The sequence below is a fragment of the Canis lupus genome, chromosome 27 (genome assembly GCF_003254725.2).
Source record: "Canis lupus dingo isolate Sandy chromosome 27, ASM325472v2, whole genome shotgun sequence".
NCBI lineage: Eukaryota > Metazoa > Chordata > Mammalia > Carnivora > Canidae > Canis > Canis lupus.
This window is the reverse complement of record NC_064269.1, coordinates 23138764-23152761: the sequence shown is the minus strand read 5'-3', so window position 1 is coordinate 23152761 and position 13998 is coordinate 23138764. Positions and strand designations below refer to the sequence as shown.

Sequence of the window (13998 nt, the reverse complement as noted above, 5' to 3'; positions counted from 1 at the left end):
CTAACAGTATATGCTTCAACCCGGGATATCTCTGCCCAGATCTGAGTCCTGACTCCACCTCTTACTAGTTGTTGAGTAAAGCAAGTTACTCCATTTCTCTTTCTCTCTCAATTCCCTAAGCTGAAAATGGTTATAATAATAGCACTTGCTTCACAAGGTACTTAGGAGGCTTAAATTAGATGCTACATGCAAAGACAAAGAACAATACCTGACAAAAAGAAAGTCCTCAGTAAATGATAGCTACTATAAGTATTTCATAGTGAACAAAAAGTGATGGGCTTTTTCTGATGTTACGTGTGTGTGTGTGTGTGTGTATGTGAGTGAGTGTTTGTATTTAAATCTGGAGGTCTTGGATTTAAATGTAACCTCCTTTAATAAAAAGCAGAATCTTAAATAGTGTTTAAGATTCTACAGGATCAGTGAACTGAGGTTTGTAAATCCCTCTATCAGCACAGAATCTTCCCATAGTCTAGGCTGATACAGCAGTCTCTCTGGGATTTCAATCCAGCTTACCTGAATGTATAGCAGTAGCAATGTAGAACAGGCCTCCTTCTTCTAAAATGAATCCAAAGCTACTGTTGATGACACAGGAATGGGCAGGGAATGGAGTGATCTCCCTTTCAGAAGATGAACAGTGCCACTAAAAACTTCTGAAATAACTTTTTTTGTAAAAGATCATTGGCTTTATTGCTTCTATTTGACCTTTTTGCCCTATTTCCTCTAGGGAGTTTTTGAGTGGGTGAGTAAGTCAGCTTTGCAGCTAGGCAAATAAGTTGTTTTGACTATAGTACCTACAAATATAGAGATATCTGCATATGCATATTCTTTCCAATTCATGCACCAGGATAACTCCAGAAAGTATGACAATTAAAAATGTATCACAGAAGTTATAAAGGAGTAAATTAGGTTATTTCCTTCAATGTAACAACCAAATAATTAATGTTTGCTATTATAAGTCACACACACACACACACACACACACAGGTTTCAGTCTCATGATCTTTTCACGTGGGATTGATTGCCTGATGAGATTTAGTCTTTTGTGAAAGATAGGTACCTCAAGGTTTTAAAATTACTGATCTTGTATTTTCAGCCACTCCAACAGCTGATGTGAACTGGCTTCATGGGTAACCAGATCAACTGTGTAGACAGTAATACTTAAGAGGGCATGGGGAAGGGAATCAACTGAAATAGCCTATGAAATGGACTATAAAATCACTATCAGAATAGGCATTATAAACACAATAGAATTCTTCACAGTCCAGTTCTTCTTTACACAAATTAGGACACAGATCAATTCAAATCAGCCCCAATGTCAAGACTATGTGATCAGGTAAGCAGTCAACACCAGGAGTTAGAAAAAATTGCTATGAATCTGACTCGTCAGTTAGATGGGTGTTATACCTTCCCCTCTAACTCCACATTTTAGATGAGTTTGATACTTAACAATTACTTAAATATAAAATGACCAATTGTTCAGTTTTTTTTCAAGTTCTCTAGGATCTTAGAAAGAAAATCATAGTGAGTTTTCATGGTAAAAAATGAGAGCTATTAGTGTAACAGCATTACAAGTATAAGAAAATGGCCTCATCTACCAGTAGAATCAAGTGGTTTGTAAAACTCTATTCCTCAAACATTTCATTCACAGAAATACAAAAAAAGGAACTAAACATTGTTATCTCTATATACACTGTATTCATTGATACAAAGATATATAATTACATAGCCGTTAATCTATTATTATCTTTACCCTTATTTAATAATATGTGATGAAAATTTACCTATGAATTGATGTCTAACTAAGTTTTGCTGAATTGGTTCTAATAGTACTTTCCTCCTGCTTGCTCTGCTTTTTTCCCTTTTCTCTCTTAGTTGGCTCTTGATTTTGCTGGGCAAAAAATAATAATCATTTAGATTCATCTTTACTGCATATAGTTTCAGTTTCCCCTCTCATTCTTTCTTCTTTCTGACATTACCTCTGGAAGACAGCCAGAAACCATGCTGGAGAGGTGCCAAGATGTCCTGTTCCTGTACAGTTTGAATGCCTCTGTGTATATCTCTGCTAGGATTACCTAAGTCACCACTTACAATATTGAGTAGAAAGAGCAGGTTGGAATAGTCAGCATTTATAAGTCAACTGGTTACATGATACAAAAATATATAGCCAACTTCAGAATTTATAGCAATAACATTTATGTATCGTGTTACTCCTAGAACAATCCAATTTATAAAGTGCCTATCGTGTATACATAAGGAATAATCATAAATCATTTACATTAAACAGTGTCAACGAGCAAAACACAACTTTCCCCCTAAATTCTGCACACTAAGATTAATGAGGTTTTTGAAAGGAAGCATACTTAAAAAAAAAAAAAAAACTCTGATTCATCCTAGGTGGATAACATATCCATATAAAGGAGCAGGTGTCTGTAGTATGATTTAGAATACCTATCGAACATCTCTGGAAAATATTAACTTTCTCTGAAGTCGAGAGCCATCCATGAAATAAGCTGAGAATGTGGCAAGAACCCAAGTCTGTCACCAACCTCAAGCCTTCTTTTTATTTCCTTCTCAGTCAAGAATGGATTTAAAACAAATAAACAGAGAAAACTTTAGGCCCTATTTGACCAGTTGCTTGACATGTTTTCATCTACAGCCACTTTTCAAAAACGTGGGAAAGATTATGCAGATTACCTGCTTTGTCTCTTTGACTCCTAGTTGGAGAAAAACTCTAATCAGTGACCAAAGCTACCAAAAGTTCTAAAGTGAAACTCAAATATGTATGTGGATTTTCTCCTGTTCGCTCTATCTTTTTCCCTATTCAGACAGGCAGCTGTCTTTAGAAATGTATGCTTTAGAGTCTTGGATTAAACTCATTCCTTCTCCTCAAAAAGCACTTAAAATAAATAATAGGGTATGTTTTGACTGTTCATTTCTATAAAAGCATTTAATAATCGTATCTGAAACTCACACCTACACAGTTGAATTGGACATCATGTAAAGAAAAATACAGTTTGGATTGTTCTTACAGCGTTTTGGTCCTTAATCTTTTGTCTTTAGAAAGGATTATAGGAGTGACACTTTCATCCTGCTTTAACTCACAGCCTTAAAAATATCCATGGATTTGTTTTAGCCAAAATGGAAGTCTAACAACATTTTAAACTATATATTTTTTAAGAGTTTGTTCTTTAAAAAACTCATTTCTACAAACTCCACTGATGACTAATATTATAATGGTAAGAAGAAACTCCCTATCTTGGTTAAATCTAAAACTGAATCTGAAAAACAGAGAATGTATAGCAAGAGTTTTCAATGAATGAACTACCTGCTGTTTCCTATTCACAGATAATTGACACTGTGTAAAGATATATTGTAATCTAGAAAGCAAAACAAAACAAAAACCACATACATACAGAGGGGTAACAGATAAAACAAGAACAAACTTTTCAGTTGAAGCAAGAACTAACAGGTGGTAAACTGAGGCTTTCTGGAAGAGTTTTAAAAATAACACGTCAGTGTGGAAAGCCAGATACATTACAGCCTTTGCAGAAATATTCTGAAAACTAAACACCCTCCAAAACAGCTGTAGCATTTCAGTAGCATTAATTGATAGGGAGAACTATAACGTCTTTCTTCACAATTGAGAATACAGACCTTAAAAAAGAGCAGTGACAACTCACTTTAGTCAGAAGTAGATGATTTCGGTTCAAAAGCTTTATTCATTCATGAGGAAGAGCCTTAAAACCTCAGAAGGTTTGTGCTTGTGTGAAGAGACAAGAGGTGGCACAGTAAAGCCCATCTTCAATTAACATGTTTATTATTTAAAAACATCTGGCAATCATGGAATTCCTTCCCATTTTTGAGTAATATTTTGATTCACTGAAGAAAAACCCCTCTTGTGTTCAGTGATGCAGCTTAGAATCCCAGGCTAACTCCTGCTTGTCAATAAACTGAGAAATCTATGCAAAAATAAAGCATGTTTATGACTGTTACCTTGGCAGTTGGTATGTTAGTGGCCACTTTATTAAAAGATTGTTCTCTAACCAATATTAATGAAAAGTGTGTACTTTTCACTATGTAGGCATTTTTAAAGTATCCACATGTTCTGATGATTGACCTATATTTTCTTAAGATTTGTCAATGAAAAATATTTTCAATGGAATAACTGACATCACAAACATGTTCTAAAATAAAATATAGCTAAAAAGAAAAAAATAGCAAATCAACAGGTAGTTTGGGCTAATTATTTTTTTTGCTACCTCACATCCATACACCATCTTTCTGCTAAAAGTACCCCCATTCCCTTTGGGAGGCATTCCTAATGCCTAGTCCATGGAAAGTGATAAAGCTGACTCTATCTCTTGCTCCAAGAGAGGTGCACAGGGTTGGTCTGTGATCTAATCAAAGCCAATTGGTACAAAGACACTTTTGATGGGCTTCTGGGAAAGAGACTCTCTTTTTCCTGTGTTTTCTGAATGAAGCATGAGAAGATGCTGATGCTGAAGCAATGCTATTGCCACCATCTTGCTCCCAAGTGAAGCCAAGACTGAATCTGTATTAGTGGAAGCTAAGAAATGACAAGAAGCCTAATCCTGCTTACATTATTTGAATAAAGAACTTAGCTCTATGCCTAGATTTTCCATATTTTAATAAATAACACACATACATGCCTACACATCCATACCATCTTACTCCACAACATATGCATAGTTGACTCTCCTTCCTTCTTCGGCTTAAGTGCCACTGGCTTTCTCTGACCTTTACTATCAAATAAGATTTTCCCTCTCTGTATCTTTACAATCCGTCCATCCTACCTGTCTCATTACATATTGTCAAAATCATATGCCATATGCTGTTTCTTAATTTGGTACAGAGGAATTTGGTCAGTTTTCCAGTCCTTTTCAGTCAAAATATGCAAGTACAGGATTATCTTCCAATTTGGGGGAGTTGGTAGGGAGGAAAACAGATTAAAAACTGGAAATTCAAATAGAGAGCCATGTTGTAAATTTCATCAACGATGGAACAAATTGAGATTTTTATTAGACATACACAAGAAAATATATTTCAGTCAAGCAAATATCTTTAGCACAGATTAGGAGGAAAGGATTTTTATGCATTTTAATCTCCATTCCAACCAGACCTAGCTGACATAAGTATGAGGCCCCTAAAAGTAACTGCTGGGGTTTAGAAGCACTTGCCACTTCCTTTGAACTGGCTCTATAAATGCCAAGAGTGAGTATTTCAGATTAAATGAATAGATTAATAAACATCTTTGGAATATCCATCAAGGTTGATTTATGTTCTATTGCCAGCAGTAATTCAAGGAAATGCCATGCTATTCAAAAAATATTTCATGTCGTTCTCACCATTTTCCAATGTTATGACACCATGTAAGTATGACAGTATCTATATTCTTTTGCTGTTCTAACTATACGCAAAAGCCAATAGATATTAAACCACTTTAAGTTTACATGGGCATCAGCACAAGAACCACTCATATTTATAACTCTGATGAATGGCCTTTCATTTATAAATTTATAGAGTATCCATAATTTCTTTAGGGAACCAAAAGGTTCATTCAAAAAATTGCCACAACATTTATCTATGCAAAGATGATGGATATGGTTTATAAAATTAAATGCTTTTAAAAATTAAAATCATATTGCAAAAAAAAGGGACATTTTTTTTCTTGGGTTGCTCACATTTTAAAATGATCACAACTGCACTCTCAGCACTTATGATGTTTAATCTAGATAGCATATTAATATATGTATTAAATAGGTCCAAATATATTGTTGTTAGTGTTGTGTAGCATCAGTATGAGCTACTGGATATCAAGTTCACTTAAATTTATTATTTTATTTCTAACTCTATTCCTGTACATTAAGTTATAAAATATATAAAGTATAATTGGAATGTAATATTTATATTACTATTACTATTTCTTCAGGACCACTCCCAGCATACTGCATGGTGGATTGTAAGCATGAGGGCTATTATTGTAACTTAAATAAAATACATATTTGCCAAAATCAACATTAACTAAACAAGGAATCCTATTTTATCCCAATATGGACTTTGCTCAATTGGAGAAATCAGTGAAATAGGAGAAAATGAAAGGCAAAAATAATCACTAAAGTAACCAATGAAAAGCAAAGTATCAACATTACAAGCATGAAGAAGAAATGCACATTGTTGTTATGCATGATGTACTCTGGTGGCATTCCCATTCTCCTTTCATTTGCCCTCACGTACTTCTGTAAGTAGGAAATACAGACAAATCTCAGTGCTATGTGTTTTTTCTTCATGACGTAATTTTGCTTTTTGAAGATCTATTCTATTATTAAAGAATATACCAAAAAATTGAAACTGAGTTTAAATATTCGATTTCATTATATGAACAATGATCTCCAAATTAGTAACTTTATCATTAGCTCACCTAGTTGAATAAAATTGTTCCAAATGCTTGCAGGATTTGTAGGCAAAATACACATTGTATGCTCTCTGCTTTGCTTAAAAGTAACATAATATTAAAAAATAAAAACCGCTTACATACCCCAGTGGATCGCTAGCTCCTTGTGGACAGGAACATGTTGGTCATCATCTTCGGGTCACGAGAGGCCGGCACAGCACCTGAGATACAATGCATACCTCATAAATCTGTTTGAATTAATTAAATGATACAGTTCTGACTGGAATCCATTTGGAAGGTATGAATTTAATGACATAACAATTCTATATATCAATCCTCTCTTCCTCTATATCCTACTTATTAAAATAGCAGTGCACATTCTTATATATTTGAATGACAACTTTGTCCTGAAAACAATTCTTAAGCATAACTGCTCCTAAATTCTTATCACATTATATGTTCTTATTGTCCTTTGATTTTGGTGGAAGCAATAAAGCATTATCATGTACTTTTGAGTTAGGCTGACACGGGTTTACATACTGGTTCCACCATCAACTATTTACATGGTCTTTGGTAAATCTCTTAATCTATAAATCTCAGTTTATCTTCAAAAGAAAAATAATCTAGCAGCCCAGGTGGCTCAGCGGTTTAGCGCCGCCTTCAGCCTAGGGCCTGATCCTAGAGACCCCCGATGGAGTCCCACATCAGGCTCCCAGCATGGAGCCTGCTTCTCCCTCTACCTGTGTCTCTGCCTCTCTCTCTCTCTCTGATGAATAAATAAATAAAATCTTTAAAAAACAAAAACAAAAATAATCATAGCATCTTTCAAATAATGTTCAAAAAATTAAAAGAAGCAATACTTAGCACACTGTCTGCCACACAGTATGCCCTCAATAAATGATAACTACTATTTGCATTCATTTCTCTTTCCCTCCCTCTTTTTCTCTGTGATAAAGAGTTAATTTTATGCAAGGAAAGATCTGGGCCTTTGTCTTTGGCTACTAAGAAGTGATCTCTAGGCCCTCTAAGTACCATCTCTGGCAGCAGTGTCTTTGCTTGCCTGAGAGCTTTGGGCACAGGGCAGTCAAACTGTGATTTTGGATGGGGGCTCGGGGCCATGAAATATCAATTTTGATTTTGCCTCTAGAAGGAACTGGAAACTAAAAGTATCAACTCAATAGTAATATCCAGGAGGGGCTGGAGACTAAAAGTCAGTGACTTGGCAGTATGTGATCACATCCCATTAAAAATTCTGGACACCAACGTGAGCTTCCCTAGTTGGTAATGCTCCATGCATAGTGTCATATTGATGCTAGGAAAGTAATGCATCCTGACTCTATAAGGAGAGGACAATGAAAGCTCTGTGGTTGGTTCTTCAAGCCTCATACTCAGACTCAGCCTTAGCCTTATTCTTAATCACCTTGAGACTCAGCCTATAATTTTTCCCCTGGCTGATTTGAATTTGTATCTTTTCCCTATAGTAAACTATAACCTTGAGTATAATCTGTTTTAGTGAATACTTCTAGCAAACTCTCAAACCTGAAGGTGGTTTTAGAAACCCCTCAAACTTGTAGTTGGTGTCAGAAATGAGGAGTATGTGGGGAAGCGTGTTTGTAGTTGACTGAGTTTATAGTTAACTAATTGTACCTTCCTTTTCTTTTCTTTTTTTTCTTTTTTTTTTTTTTTTAGATTTTATCTGTTTATTCATGAGAGACACAGAGAGAGGCAGAGGAAGAAGCAGGCTCCATGCAGAGAGCTCGATGCGGGACTTGATCCTGGGACTCCAGGATCATGCCCTGAGCCAAAGGCAGACGCTCAACTGCTGAGCCACCCAGACATCCCTAATTGTACTTCCCTTATTTAAATTTAGAAATCCCCAAAACTTTGAAAGATATTTTACTTTATCATTCAAGGTAACTTAACAAAGCTCTTACTATTAAAAATCACTTTGAAAAAAAAAATCACTTTGAGGTGATGGCATTTATGTATAGATTACATGGCATTGTTTGTTTTTCCTTGCATAAACAATAAAAACCACTCCCATTGCTACACTCTTAGTAATAAATATAGAAATGTTTTGTTCTGGTAATGTGAATCCTAGGAATAATCAGAAGTGAGTGAGTCACAAGTAAAATTTCTAAAGATTAGTAATAGTACATCTGTCAAGGTCAGATGTTAGAAAATTACCTTCATCAAAAGATGTGCTAGTTTTCAAACAAAACATTAATTAAATCATACTTTTATTTTTGCTTTTTCTAAGTGATTAGATTACACTCTGTAAGAGGCTGTTTAAATCTTGTTTAAAAAAAAAAGTGTTATAAATAAAAGTTTGGTATGCAGAATTTAAGATGCCCCTTCCAAATTCTCCTAAATGGGAAACATGGTCTGCACAGTCCCTAGAAATGTGAATATTTCACTCTCCGAAATAGGTTATATTACATAACACAGTGGCTTTTTTTTTTTAAGATTTTTTATTTATTTATTCACAAGAGATTCAGAGAGAGAAACAGAGAGGCAAAGACACAGGCAGGAGGAGCAGGCTCCATGCAGAGAGCCTGACGTGGGACTCGATCCTAGGCTCCCAGGACCATGCCCCAGGCCTAAGGTGGCGCTAAACCACTAAGCCACCCGCGCTGCCCCACAGTGGACTTTAAAACAAAGGAAATGTCTGGTTGGATCCAACCTTTCAAATCTTGAGCTAGAGGTCAAAGATAGAAGAAAATAGAGATTTAAAGCATAAGGAAGATGTGACACAGCTTCAGGATAGAGCCTCCAGGAGCTATGGACAGCCCCAGCTGACAGCCAGCAAGGAAATAGGGACCTCATCTCTACAACCACAAAGGGCTGAATTATACCAACAAGAATGAGTTTCGAAGCAGATTGTTTCCCTCAAGAGTGTACAGATGAAGAACTCATCCAGGCCAACCTTGATTTCAACCTGTGGTTCTCTGGGCAGAGAGAACCAAGCCATGTTAGACTCCTGACCTGAAGAACTCTGAGCTAGTAAGCAGGCATTGTCTTAAGCCACTAAGTTTCTGTTAATATGACACACACACCAAGAGAAACTAGTACACAAAGGAACAAAACTGCATGTATTTTACTGACCTTTCTTTAGTCTTTCACTCTGAAAATAAGTATCAGTTATATGCCCAGATGAATTAACCATGTAGACTCCTAGTTACCATAGCCAATGCTGGAAATTTATAGACCCACTCTGAACAAGAAATACAGAAAAGATATTATGCATAAGCTACACATTGAATGTTTTTGTCCTCCAAAATTCATATGCTAAAATCTAATGCCCAATGTGATAGTATTAGGAGGTAGGGCCTTTAGGAGGTACTTAGTTCATGAGGGTAGAGCCCTCATGAATAGGATTAGTGCTCTTATCAAAGAGACCCCACAGAACTCCCGACCTTCCTCTACCTTGTGAAGTTACAGCAAAAAGATGGCCATCTAGAAAGCAGGCTCTCTCCAGACACAATGTGCCTTGATTATGGGCTTCTCAGCTGCCATAACTGTGAGAAATAAATTTCTGTTGTTTATAAGCCACTCAGTTTATGGTATTTTTATTATAGCAGGCCATATGGATGATGACAAAAATGTATTTATTGCCTATAAAACAGATCATTTGGAAACCTCAACTCTCTATCTCTTATATGAAAGGTGTGGAGAAAGTGACTCTTAAATATTCCGTGAATTATCTCTAGATTTTTGGGGGCCATCTTAAGAGGTGGGAACAGTCAGTGCTCATGTCGTCTTAAGGCATACATGGGAAACTACCATATGTTGGGTTCAGAGTGACAGACTCTCAGTATCTAGAGAGAGGTTGGAGGCCACTTAAAAGGAATCTCCCAGGAGCCTTCATAGAACTTGTTATAAAACTCCTCCCTGTCTCATTCCCTTTTCATTAATCATTACTGCAATGCTCTCATATTATTTGTAATAAAACACAAATCTCATCTTGTTGTACACTTACTCAAAATAGCAATTTTGATGGCCCTCAAGATAGTCATTTATCCACTTATACACTAAATATTTATGTAGAGGATGCCAAGTTCTTTGCTAGGTGATAGGAACACAATGGTCAGTATGATAGACAAGGTCCTGTTCTTCACTGAGCTTTGCTCTTTCAAAAATATACTTCCCATCTTATCCATAAAAGACTATAATTAATCTTTAATCCCTACCTTGGGCTTCACTCCTCTGGGAAGTCCTCTGTGACACTTCTTGGCAAAATTAGGCACCCCTTCTCTCCCATAAAATACTGTTCCTAATCATATAATAATATTGACCATAATGTATTAAAATTGCATGAGATTACATGCTTGCATCCTGCATAAACAGAATATAGAAAGAAAACTCAGGAAGGGTATGCATCCCAAATTCCTAGAGTCAAAAAGTGATTATGAATGAGTAGTTCGTCTTGGGAGGCGCTAACCCTGGATCTACTCCCTTCTGTGGGGTAGGGTATTTTATATATATATATATATATATATATATATATATATATATATATATATATACACACACACACACACACACACACACACATAATGGAGAGAATCTAACTTGAGAGTAGGAATTAGGCTAGGAGGTAAGGAATGAGAGCCCATGAAATAACCTGTGTTAGTTCAGATAATGATAATTCCTCCTGACCCTCTATACTCTCTATCTCAATTAGGAGTTCCTGGAGGTCTGGCCCTTTGTAGATTCCAGTATGCAAGCTGGGAGCTCAAATACTATCTAGAACAAAGGGGCTATTAATCAGCTTACCTAGTGAGACAACAATCTTGAATGACAGAATTTGAGAGTGAAAAGTTGTTTAAAGTTTTCCAAAAATTCCTTATGGAAAAAAACAAGAGCAAAATGTGGATGCTAACAGAAAGACCCAATATAGGAACTCTCGTGTACTCAGACAAGAAGGGGAAAAGAAATCTAGGACAAGGAGAGAGACAGAGCCCAGAAATAGGGGCCAGGCTTTCTGCATATCTTATTAAACCAATAAGGAGGTGGGGCAGGAGAAGATCAGCTGGATAAAAGGAATCCAAGGGCCTATGGGCTGACAGTTTCTCATTATGTCTAATACAGGAAAACAGAGAGGGGATGGAGAAGTTAAGAAGCCTCTCAGGGAATCCCCGTCATAAGCCTTGTACCCGTCTAACGTGGCAATGGAGAAATAAAACACTGGTGAAGGAAAGTTCCCAGTTAGACTGAGTTAAAATCGGTTATTCTTCACAGGTTGTGTACATGTGCAAAGAACCTGAAAATTTCCAACACACACACACAAGCTTGACACAGAGAAAGACTGAGAAAGCCCTGGGGTGAGAAAAGGAAGGGACCTCAAGTTCAAGACAATGGTAGATCAGCAGCAGCTGCTCTGGCTCAAAATCCAGGTGGGGCCCACTACAGAATCAAGAATAGAGGCCTCTACTGATAGAGACAGTAGAGCAGAAGCCAAGAAGGATACAGAGAACAACCCCAGGGCCAGCAGACACAGATGTGATGCTCCGCACTCCCACACCAGCCACAATGATGCGTAAACCCCTTAAAGATGGTTTTCTTAGTGTGGATGGGCAGAGCCAACATGAAAGTGAGGTTTGTGAAGCCCTGAGGACAGTACAAAATGTAAGGAGTCATCCCTCTCAGGGTCATTAACTTGGCAGGGTTACCACCAATGAGGGATGCCTCCTTACATTCTACAGCCAAGGTGCCTCTCTTGCCCCTGCCTAGTCCTGGGCCTCGTAAATAGAGGGGGAAAAAAATAACAGAAAGAGGTGATTTGATAGTGAGAACACCGAGTTATTTTGTACTATATTGTACTTACTTTTGATTGCCTTTCAAAGTACCCTTCAGGGTAGGGACTCAGGAACAAGAATACATTATAGAAACAGCTCCATTTCCCCTATATATTAGAGTATATGTTGATACATTGTGACTCAACTGGATGTGTCCCAAAAATTATTTTAATGTTTTATCAGACTATTTCTCTATTTAAATTACCCAAATCACTATAAAAATCTTTTTTCTTATGCCTTTATACATTCTCTAAATATATTAGGTCTACTTCTTCCCATACTGTTTAAAATCATGTTACCTCACTCAAAATGGAGGAAAAAACCAAAAACATAAATTTCTTAAGAGTCAATAAGAAAGATGACCACTTTTATTCCTCTACCAGCCTAAAGCATCCTCATCTCCTCTCGTGAAGTCGTCCCAAAAGACATATGATCTAAAATCTTAAATCACTATAAATCTAAAATACTCTTGCAATTTGCCTAATTTAAACTACGAAGATGTGTGTTGTGGTCCTTTTGACAAATCTCAAGAACCTTCACATGTTCTATTTAATAATTCCATAGGTAGCAGTACTCTATTGGAAACTGCTCTTAGGACCTATAGGTTATACCTTTGTGTTCTACGAGCTGAGTGTTAGACAAGTCACTTGTTCTTTCAGGATATTAAAATCACCACATTAAGGGGCTATCTTATCTGATTTCCAAAGTCCCATCTGCTCTCATATTTCCACTTCAAGTAGACAGCATCTTCTGATAGTATCATAACAGGAATTCCTAATACAGGAATACAGGCACAAAAAAGCTAACTGGCCAATCACAATAAAAGAACTAGCATGAAGAATGAGAGGCAGAGATGTTAAATCAGATGGGGGGGGTGATCCACAGTGATCATAATCAAACACTTTGCTATTGTATGGTCGTGACTATGCACAGACATCATGCTAAGTGCTTTACATATTATATCTAGCTTAATTCTCAAAATGACTCTATGGGTATGGACCTTTATTTTACAGACAAGAAAACTGTGACAAGAAATTAAGAAATATGCTCAAGATCACACAGCTAGAAGCTCCTTAGCTAGCTAGGATACTCCTATTAATTGCAGCCAAAAAAAAATCACCTAAAACACAGTGAAAAGTACAGGACAAAAGAAGTTCTAGAATCACTGCATATTAGAAATGGCACCATAGCCATTTCTGAAACTACAGTTAAATAAGACTGCAGGAAGAAGTTATTGCTCAAAAATTTATTTTTGTAAGGTGATAGTATAGAAATGCATACCAAGTTGAAACTGGAAAGGATATAATCATTTCTTAACTGCATTCTACAGGTGAGGAAAATTAGTTTACTAGCATAATGGCAAGACTGTGCCTGGAATCCAGGGCTTCTCTTTTCCAGCCTAGTGCTCTTCTTGGTCTTTTTCTAAAACTTTTGGAAAGGCCATTGTGGCTGAGGGTGCAGGCTCAGAAGCCAACCTACTTGGTTTGAATTCCTGTCCTCACTCATTAGCTATGTGATCTATACATCAGTTTCCACAAGTTTCTACAAGATATGAGGAATTACACCTACAGGATCGGGTTGTTGTGAGTAGCAAAATAACGTATACACATCAAGCAAACAGGACCACTCCTGGCACCCAATAAGTATGTAGTAAATGTTGGTCTTTATTATTACTACTATTACACATGTGGAAAATAAGGAGGCCAAAATGCTAACAGTCATTCAGCAACACACAGAAGAGAGCATAAAAGGCTTGTTAATAAATATCATTGGAGATTTATCCATCCA

General features: G+C 36.6%; 1 protein-coding gene across 10 annotated transcripts in view; it reads right to left on the bottom strand.

Moving 5' to 3' along the window:
- The window catches only part of SOX5 (SRY-box transcription factor 5), a 1002640-nt gene that overhangs the window by 807218 nt on the left and 181424 nt on the right, over positions 1–13998 (bottom strand). For all 10 annotated transcript variants that reach the window (XM_025455370.3, XM_035707446.2, XM_035707449.2 and 7 more), the window contains one exon: positions 6557–6633. The gene's annotated coding sequence lies outside the window, so the exon portion shown is untranslated. The remainder of the gene's footprint in view (positions 1–6556; positions 6634–13998) is intronic.